Raw genomic sequence first — 10,806 nt, 5'->3', positions numbered from 1 at the left:
AGAAGGCAGCCCTGCAAGGAACCAGCTTTGCTCCCAACCTCCAGGGACTTTTGGAGGTCCTGAAATACCCTCCCTCCCAGAACACCCCGGGGTCTCACCCCAAGGTAAACACAGTCACCCCACTCCTCCATCCCTTCATCTTCCTCCTTGCCGTGGCGCCGACTCTCTCGGGGCCCAGACCCAGAAGCTCTTCTTACCTCTCACTCCCCAAATACCTGACAACCCCAAACTCTGTCCTCAGAACCTGCTCAGCTCAGCCCTCACCATGGAAACTTTGAAAAGTTTAAATCAAGTAGATTTTCCCCCAGAGATTCCTTGACAGCAAAAACTACATCAAGAGGATTTAGATCAAACCTCCAAACACGCAGTCTAGAGAAACAAAGTTAGAGGGAGCCTTGCACAACCACTTCTCGTAGTCTCCACCAGACAGACACCTGGAGGGACCTTGCAACACCCTCCTCCCTGCCCAAAAATATCCCCCCGGCCGCCAGATTCCACCGTTCAGTCCCCCAGAGTGAGGTGCTGCCCTCCCTCACAGATACTGAACTGTGAGAGTCTTTCAGAGGCTTCCCAGCATGTCCACCCCCAGGGCCCTGGGATCCAGCCAGGCAGGGCCTGAAAGGAGGAAATGGGATACAGATAGAGGAAGTGGCTTTGAGAAGGTGGGGCACACAGGCAGACTTTGCTGACCGAAGACTTTTGCTGCTGGCTGGCCAGGCCTGCCTGTCATCAGAATAAAAATTATGTTCTGGTTGTCAAAAAAATATTTCCCAGATAGCTGTTGTGTTATGGTGAGGCAGGCAGATAAGGAAAGCAGTATTTATTCCTTCCTCCCTGCGTACCAGATACCTTTTGCATATTTGTTTGGCTCACTGCATCTCAGAAACTATCTCTCTGGAGAAAGTGAGGCTCAGGGAGGTTGCCCACCCCACCCCACCCTCCACCCCTCAGGGGTAAAGTGACAGAGCAGAGATCCTAGGTCTGTCAGACACAAAACCCTCCTACTTTCTGAAGCCCCACCCTGCCAGGGGCTCCGGAGAGACAGCTGGACACCACCTAGGAAGAATCAGAGGAGATTTTTAGAAAAGGCCTCATGTGAGAATGAGAAAACCGTCACTAGGGTTTTTTAATCAATAAAGCAGAAATATAACCTTCCTCCTTGCAAACATTTCTGGACTCCCAGGGGTACCCAACTGTGTGTCCAACAAATTATTAAGGAAGCAAACATAAAATTTAAAAATCCCCATCCCTGCCAGTCAGAGAATGCTTTTTACCGGGGATAGGGAAGGGTGCAGCCAAACTTTATTGCTCCTTTCATCCCAGCTCCTGTCTCTTGCCTTGACAGAGCCCAGACATGTCATCTGAGAAGGCGGAGGGAGAGGTCACTGCCCTTCTCTTGTTTCTGCCCAGGGCTCTGCTCTTCTGCAGGGAATGCAGGCCTGGAACAGCTTTGCAGCCCACAGGCTGTGGTGTGGAAGGAGCTCCTGGGGCGGTGCTTATAAAGGGGGGTGTAAAATGCAGCCCTCCCCCCATCCCCTGAGTGGGAAGACAAGACACCCTTGACCTGGGCTGAGACCCCGAGGTTCATTTGTGGCTGTTCAGGTCAGAGAAGCGTTCATGACGCAAAGAGCCTTCAAATCAGCTGGACCCGGGCCTCAGCCCCAGCAAACTGAGCACCTCACTTAGCCTGCCCTGTCTGCAAAGGGGGAGTCATCAGACCCTCCTCACACACCTTCTCAGGATGAAATGAGAAAGGAGTAGCATATTGATTTTCCATTGTTGCATAACAGATTACCATCAAGTTAGCAAATTAAAACAACACCCGTTTATTATCTCACAGTTCTGTAGGTTAGAAGTCCAGGTGGGCTCAGCTGGATTCTCTGCTCAGGTCTCACAAGGCCAAAGTCAAGGGGTGAGCTGGCTGGGCTTGTGTCTAGAAGCTCCGGGAAAGAATCTGCTCCCAAGTTCATTTGGGTTGTAGCAGAACTCTGCTCCTGTTTGTAGGACTGAGGTGCTGTTTCCTTGTTGTTTGTCTCAGCTCCCAGAAGCTGCTCTCTTTCAGGTCTCTTCCATGTGGTCTCCTCCATCTTCAAGTCATCAAAGGTACGTGGAATCCCCCTCGTGCTTCAAATCTATGCCTTCTTTTCCTGCCACCAGCCAGAGAAAACCCCCAGCTTTTAAAGGGCTCAGATGATTAGATTAGGCATACCTAACAGATAACCTCCCTTTGACTTAAAGTCAACTGATTTATAATCTTAATTAGGTTTTTTAAATCCCTTTGCTATACAATGTTACAGAATCAGGGGCTTGATATCTCATCCTATTCAGGGATTAGGGCGGAAAATCTCAGACAGGTCATATTTAGAATTCTGCCTACTACAGGGAGCAAAAGCTCTTTGGCATATTTGTCTAAATTCTAGACTAGACTCTTATCACAGTATTTCCTTCCCTCTGCCCCAGGCACTCAGAGGAAACAGTGACACTGGGCTGGGCGGCTGCTTGGGAACCCCTGATCCTTCTCTCTTCCTCCTCTTGGGCCAGCCTCTGGAGATTTTCAAGACCTGAGGGAGGGAGTACTGCTTCAGGATCCTTGGGATTTTGCTGCTGTCCATCACCTTCTCCCTTCCGGAGTTTCAGCCACCCCATCCCACCAAGTCCCCTGCCTGGGCTCCACTCTTCCCTTCACACTTGTGGCACTGCACCATTTATGTGTTCCATGGTGGCCATCTACACTCGCCTACTCTCTGCCCACCAAATCTGGTATCTACCAGTCCCCACTCTGTTAGTCTGCTCTCTCCCTCTGATCCCAATGGATACCTTACAGGCCATATTTCCCAGACCTTACTGCAAGGGCAGGGATGGAGTCTGTCTTACACCCTCTTGTGTTCCCAACACTCGGCCCATTGCCAGGAGTGGAGCAGACACTCAACAAATATTTGTTGTGGTTTCTCTGGGCTCGTGTATCGGTTGGGTCCATTTGCTAAAGTGCTTCTCTCCCTGTCCTAAACCCAAACATATGTCACCACCCACCCCTGCAGCAAGTGAAGCCCAGCGTCACGCTCTCCATCAGCCCAAGGGCAGTGACCAAAGTGAGGGGCTGACTATGTGGGTCCCTCAGGGTGAAATGCCACCACTAACTCTGTTCTGTCCCACACCACACATCACACACACACACACTCATCAGAGACTCCACATCCCCCTTGGCCCATGGCGGGGGAGGGCAAGAGTCACCACCCACAGGCTTCCACCCCTCGCCAAACCTGGGCCTCAGCTCAGTGATCTCTCTAGGAGTCTTTTTGCACTGGCCTTAATCTTTTTTCATTCCCTCCCTGAATTTGGACCTGTGTTTTCATCCCCCAGGGACCCACCCACTTCCTCTTGGGAATCCAGCCGAGGACAGTGTGGTTTGAAGAACATTCTAATCCCAGCCCCAAAGCTCCAAGAGAAAAAATGACTAAAAGCCCTGGAATGTGGAGCCTGCTGCTTCCTGCAAAGCATTTTGAATGAAACACGTAACCAACAGCTGCAGCGCAGAGAATGGAAACTCTGAGGGACGTCATGGCTCCAGGTCCTCAAATAGCAGGGCTGGGAGCAGAACAAGTTCTTTATTTCAGCCCAGCCCAGGCGCCCTCGGGGCCCACCTCCTCCTCTCTCCTTCCAGGAACCAGGCCCGACGTGCCAAGGATGTGCTCTGGTTGCTCACTTATTTCAAACACTCTGCAACCCCCCAAAAGCCCCAGACTCTTCGTGGGGGGGTAGTAAGCCCCCTTCCCACTCACCAGCCCCCAATGGCCTCTAGGACCCCACAGCTCAGCCACTCTGCTCTCTCAGGAGCAGAAGAAGGTTAGCCCATCCCTGGCACAGTTCCCACCCTGGAATCAGCCCCAGGCCAACCCTGGCAGTGCCAGCCGGCTCATGCGAAGCTCTAGGAGAGCGTTACCCAAGGCCACTGTCAGGGTAGACTTGGGACGAGGAGGGAAGGACAGACAGTCCCATAAGGAGCAAAAGTCTTGGAAGTTAGGGAATTCCTAAAGATCATTCCTGACTGAAGGGAGGACACTCTAACACTTTTTCAACTTCCTTCTTGAGATGTAACATACATACAGTAAAGCACGTTAGTCTTAACAGTATAGCTCAATGAACTTTCATATAGACATACACTACCTGAATCAAAATACAGAACATTTTGAATACCCTAGAAGGTTCCCTGGAGCCCCTTCCCAGTCAATATCTCTCCACCTCAGAGGTAACCACTCTTGGAAATTTCTCTCCCCATCAATTAACTTTGCCCATTTTGGACTTCTTGTAAATGAAATGTGCTCTTGCCACCGGCATCGTGTCTATGAGATTCACTCATGTTGCAGACACGCTAACAGCCCGGTGGCACCTGCCGTGCTCCAGGCACTGTACAGAGGACAGCACGTTGACTTTCTGCACTGAAGCCTGGATTTCAAGCCCAGTTTGCAGATAAGGAAGTTGGTTAAATCAGCAGTTCATTGCCACACACTCAGGACACGGAGGAGCTAGAATTCAAACCCAGGAGAGATCAACTCCAGAGCCGATTATGTCTTCTCTTTCCTCTTTACAAATATAAGGAGACCTGCTCTCATTACACCAAGAAGTGGGAAAACATTGCCTTAGCCTGGAATTTCCCCACAAACGAAACTCATTTCAGGATTTTGCACACTCAAGAGCCCAACAGGAGCCCCATTTTACTTTAGTTCCCCTAGTCTATGGGGGTATAGGTAAGGCAGAGGCCAAGGGGTGAGCCGTGGGAGGGGAGGGCAGCTCAGAGCACCAGGCGAGAGGAGAAGACTTGGGAGGAAAAGAATGAAAAGTTTCATTCATTTAGTCAGCGAATATTTATTGAGTACCTACTGTATGCCAGGCACTGTCCTGGGCACTTTTGGGTTATCTAACACCATATAACAAACCACCCTAAAACATAGCGGCTTAAAATGAACAACAAACACTTGTTATCTCTCATGATTTTATAAGTTGACTGGACAATTCTTCTACTGATCTCACTGGGGGAGTCTCTCATACTGCTACTGCCAGATGGCAGCTGGGACTGTAGTCATCTGGGAACTTGACTGGGCTGGCTGAGTCAAGATGGCAGATTCTCATCTGGCACCCAGGCAAGGAGTCTGGAAGGCTGGGTTCAGCTGGGACTCTAGGATTCCTGGGATTCCCTCTCTCTCCACGTACTCTCAGGATCTCTCCCTCTCCGCGTGGCCTTTGCGGGTCTCCTCTCCTTATGGATTTCTCCAGCAGGGCATCCAGACTTCTTATGTAACAGCTCAGGGTTCCCAAAAATGCAAAAGTGGAAATTCCCAAGCTTTATTAAACCTTAGGCCTGCACTGGCGCAGCATCGCTTTGGCCTGATTCTATTGGTTAAGGTGAGTTACAGTCCTAGACCAGATTCAATGTGGGAGGGAACTCTACAAGAGAATGAATATCAGGAGGCGTGGTTCATCAGTGCCATCACTGGAGACTAACTACCACCAAAAAAAGTTCTTTTGCTTCTTTTTCGTTTATTCAACAAATATTCACTGTCAAGCACACAGTTCCTTCTTGAATAGAGTATACTTAAACTAAATGTCACTTTTGTTTGATTCACAGTTATAATTCGGGATAACAGCCACCGAGAAGCTCTGTAAAGGGTAAGGAACATTCATTGGGTGCTTACTACATACCAGTCCCCAAGCTTATTGCTTCACAAACTGTATCTCATGGACTCCTTACTCATTCACCCTCCTTTGAAGTAGGTACTATCATTAGCCCTATTGATAGATGAGGAAAAGGTTGCTTAAAGAAATTATCTATTGTTGAATAACAAACCACCCCAAAACTTAATGGCTGAAAAAACAACAATGATCTATTACCATTCACAGTGTCTGTGGGTCAGGAAACAAGTAACTCAGCTGGGAAGTTCTGGCTTGGAGTCCCATGAAGGTGTAGTCAGACTGTGACTGAGGCTTGTTCACTCACATATGTGGCACCTGGGCTGGGAGGACTCAAACAAGTCGGGTTGGACCAGCTGGGGTTCCTCCAGCATCTCTGTCCTTCTATGGCCTCTCCACGTGAACTCTCCAACATGGCGCCTTCAGAATAGCTGGACATCTTCCCTGGAAACTCAGGAATCCAAAGGCATATGTCCTGAGAGAGACCAAGACAGAAGTTCTGCCACCTTTTCTAACCTAGCCTTGGAAGTCATGCAATGTCATTTCTACCACATTCTGTTTCTTAAGGCAGTTACAAAGGCTTACCCAGGTATAGGGGAGGGACATCAGTTCCATTTCTTGATAGGAATTGTGTCAACAAATTTGAGACATGTTTAAATCAGCACAATCTATCCTCTGGACATAAATTATTTACATTCCTCTCACATGCAAAATATACTCACTCCCTTCCAATGATCCCCAAAAGTCTCATGCTATTATGGCATCAGGGTTAAGCTAGAGGTCTGGGATCCCTTCATCTAAACCACTCAGGTATGGAGGCAGTTCCTCAGATGCAATTCCTCAGGCACAGCTCCTGAGTACTATTCCTTTTTATCTAAAGACTTGTGAACTAAAGAGAAAAGTTATCTGTTCCATGCACACCCAACACACAATGATGGGACAGGCACTGAACAACCACTATAAATACTCCCATTCAAAAGAGGTGGGTAGGGTGGGGTAGGGAGGGAGTTACACAGCAGTCACTGGTCCATAGCAATTTTGAAATCCAGATAGGCACATATTGCCAGTCCTACTGCCTGGGAATGTTTCTCCACAGCTCTTGGCTCTGTCCTCTGGGCTCTTGGTTCCACCTTCTGAATCTTCCTTCCTTTACTATTAAAAAATGGTTGGTGTTTCCAACTGGGTACTTTCTCAGGTTGCTTCCGTCTTGGGGGCCCAAAGTCCAAAAAAATTGGGGAGCTTTTTCCATTTTTTTCTACTCTGCCCCATTTAGTCCAAGCTGGTGGTGCTTCTGACAATACAATTCTATTTAAAACTTTTTGAGTTTCCTATGGATCCTATTGAGCTTCACTCCCTTAGTTAAAAGCTATACCACAAGTCTCATCAAGCTCTTCTCTACCTTGAGCTTTGTGTAAGGTTGTTGAGGGACAATTCCCTTAAGAAACTTGGAAACCCTATTGTTTAATAAAGAGAATCTGTAAGGAACACTCTTGAAACAGTTAGAGGGCCTTTCTGTCTCTGAAAGATTTTATGGAGCATTCAATCTTTCTGAGGTTTTAACAAAGGTTCTTAGAGTCCCACTCTGGATTTTATCTTTGTCCTGAAGCCCTTTCAGACTTTGAGAATCTTTTGCCATCTGTGGAGGCTGAGAATGAGAAACAAGATTACTTCCAAACTTGGAAAATTCCTGGCTTTTTAATATTTTCTATAAATTTTGCTTGAAAATTAAAGTTTCCTTTGTAACTCATCTTTCTCTATCTTTATCATATGTAGTTAAAATAATCCAGTTGGCACTTTCAACATTCTGCTTAAAATTCTCTTATAAAATAAAAATTATCATAAATTTCAAGGAAAATTTATTTTTAAAAAAGTCTCCTTAGCCCAAACCATTAGGTCGTTACGTACATTTCTGTTGTCCACATCACTTCAAGTGACAATGTTGCTAAATTTTCCTCCACTACATAACGGCTCCCTTTCCTCTTGCTTCCACTAACATTTTTGTCACTTTCCTTTAAGCCCTGACCAGCAGCTTCCTTAAGGGCCATCAGGCTTCCACTAACAATATCTTCAAAACCCTTACAATTTCTGCCCACCTCCCAGTCCTAAGCCACAGACTTAGGTTTTGTTATGGCAGCTCTCCACTTGTAGGTAACAAAAGTCTGTATCAACTATCTTGCATTGTGCAATCCATCCCAAAACAATGGTCTTAAAACAATAGCAATCATTTATTTTGCTCACAAATTTGGGGCTGGGACTGGGAATAAGCCAGGCAGTTCTCCCTCAGGATCTCTCTCATGAGTTTTCAGTCAGTTGGTGGTTGGGGCTGGGGTTAGCTCAAATGCTTCTTCATTCGCATGCCTGAGGCCTAGGCTAGGAAGACTCAAGCAGCTTGGGGCTGGATGGCTGGGGCTCCTCAGGCATCCCTCTCTTTGAATGTGGTCTCTCTACAAAGCAGCCTCAGGATGGCTGGATTTCTTTTATGGTGGCTGAAGGCTCTCAGCAAGAGTGTCCCAAAAAGAGCCATCAGAAGCTGCACGGTCTTTTCTAACATAGCCCGAGAAATTACAGTGCAACTTTTGTCGCAATTTGTCTAGGCACTCCCAAATCCCCATCCAGGTTCAAGGGGTGGGAACACAGACTCCAGTTCTTGGTGAGAGGAGAGTGAAAGGATTGTGGACATGTTTTAAAACCATCACAAGACGTGAAGTAACATGTCCAAGGTCACACAGCTGGAAAGTGACAGAGTTGAGGTTTGAACCCAGGCATTCTGATTCCAGACTCACTTCCTTAACTGCTAGTCTACACTGCCTCCTGTGTTTGTAGACATGGAGGTAGATGGGGCACGAGGCAGGAGTAAGTGGGTCCCCTGGCGGGAAAGTTCCTGACCTGTTTTTCTCTACTCGGCTTTCTCTCAGAAAAGTAGTGGGACTCTTCGGGGAGCTGCCTGATGTGAAATGAATTAATGAATCAGAGCTGGAGCAGCATCCTCTTAAGGCATTTTCTCCTCCCTGAGATGATTTTCTTCCCCGTGGCCACCAGTGTCTTGATTGTGGTTTCCATGTCACCCTCACCACAGCCCGAGACACCTCCTTGTCCACTCGCTCCTGCACACTTGCTCTCACTTTCTCACTGGGTGTGTTCACACGGGGGAAGGTGAGTGTCCCGTGACATTTCAAGAATGTCTGCCAGACTGGTGGAAATCTTCCTCTGAAGCCTGCAGGTTATTCATCAAAAGATAAGGCTTCGGGCCCGCCCCACGGCTTAGCGGTTAAGCGCGCGAGCTCTGCTACTGGCGGCCCGGGTTCGGATCCCGGGCGCGAACTGACGCACTGCTTCTCCGGCCCTGCTGAGGCCGCGTCCCACATACAGCAACTAGAAAGATGTGCAACTATGACATACAACTATCTACTGGGGCTTTGGGGAAAAAAAGGAGGAGGATTGGCAATAGATGTTAGCTCAGAGCCAGTCTTCCTCAGCAAAAAGAGGAGGATTGGCATGGATGTTAGCTCAGGGTTAATCATCCTCACAAAAAAAAAAAAAAAAAAGATAAGCCTTCTGTCGACTTGACCAGGCCATGGAATTTTCCTAAGTTTCCTTTAAGGCTTGACTTTCAACAGATTTCAACACACAAAAATTAAAAACTACATCTTTGTCATGAGCGTTCAAGTCCTAAATAGAGCTTGCATGATAGAACATTTCCAGCGAATCTCGTCTGGAATAATGCTTCCTATTCTGAATGACACCTCGATACCGAGGATGAATCTGTCAGGAAACAAATGGTGGGCAGGCAGGCCGCCATGAATGGTTATGTAGTCTGTGCACTGCACAAAGGGGCCTGGCCAAGGAAATAAGCGGGGTGGGGCCTGAAAACCAGCCCCACATTCCACTAGCCAAACCTTTCACCCTGATAAGGGGCTGTGTCTGCCTGGAGGAAAGAACAGTTTTTTCTAATTTGTCAGCCCAGAGAGGCCCCTTTTTCTACCTCAACAAAGATACGATATGTATTAGGAGCATCACTAGGGGAAGGTGGGAAGATACAACAAAATATTATATTAACCTATTCCATAGGACAAGCAATAGAAACGAACCCTGGCAAATAAGATGAATAAATTTACTAAATTTCAAGGAAGAGTTGAAGAACTGTGCCTCAGGACAGGCCAGAGCCAGGGCAGTTCCGAGGACCTAAGCATCTGGAGTCAATGAAACTCTTTAGAACACTTGCATTAAAGCAGCCCCATTCCAACAGCTCCCAGTATCTGCCTCTCAGTTCCAAATTCCAGAATCTCGAGAGAAAGAATCTGGTTGGCCCCGCTTGGTTCAGCTATTCCCTCCATACCCATCAGCTATGGCCAGGGGCAGGAAGGGTCATCTAGCATAGAGTCTACACTGTAGATTTCAGCTGCTGAGCTCCTCGCCGTGAGTATCAGGGGGCCCATGAGCATCCTCACCCAGGCCCTAACTGTGAGCTGTGCGGCCCTCAAAGAGCTGCCTTCAGCAGTTCTGTACAATTGTCTAGGGCTTCTCGTCCCCAGGAAGGTCAATAGCTAATTGGTTATCTTCCCAAAGTCCTAACAGGCTGATCTGACCCAACCAGTCACAGAAAGATTCCTGTGGCTGTTCAGCCACTGGTTTTACTCTCTGTGCAGCAGACGACATTTTCCATTCACCAAAGATCTTATTTGTGAGTGCTTTTAGCATCAATGGAAAGTCAATTCTTCATATTCTTCTCCTTACTGAGATGTGTCACTGACAGGTGACAGCAGTCACACAGCTCTATAAAACTATTCAGAGGCCAACCTATGATCAGAAACGAATTTTGGAAAAATTCACAAAATTATTTTGCAGTGTCTTGATGGGCAACCTCCTGAAATTTTTTTTTTAATTTTTATTTTTTATTTTTTGGTGAGGAAGATTGGCCCTGAGGTAACATCCGTGCTCATCTTCTTCTATTTTGTATGTGGGATGCCTCCACAGCATGGCTTGATGAGTGGTGTAGGTCTGCACCCAGGATCCGAACTCACGAACCTAGGGCCTCCCAAGCAGAGCACACTGAACTTGAACCACTCTGCCATCCAGCCGGCCCCTTAAAATATTTTTTTAAATTACAGTACATTTAAAAAT

This window comes from Ceratotherium simum, chromosome 11, assembly GCF_057802395.1.
Source record: "Ceratotherium simum simum isolate JZ-2026a chromosome 11, ASM5780239v1, whole genome shotgun sequence".
NCBI classification, from domain to species: domain Eukaryota; kingdom Metazoa; phylum Chordata; class Mammalia; order Perissodactyla; family Rhinocerotidae; genus Ceratotherium; species Ceratotherium simum.
The sequence above is the reverse complement of the archived record's forward strand: the minus strand, read 5'-3'. Positions refer to the sequence as shown.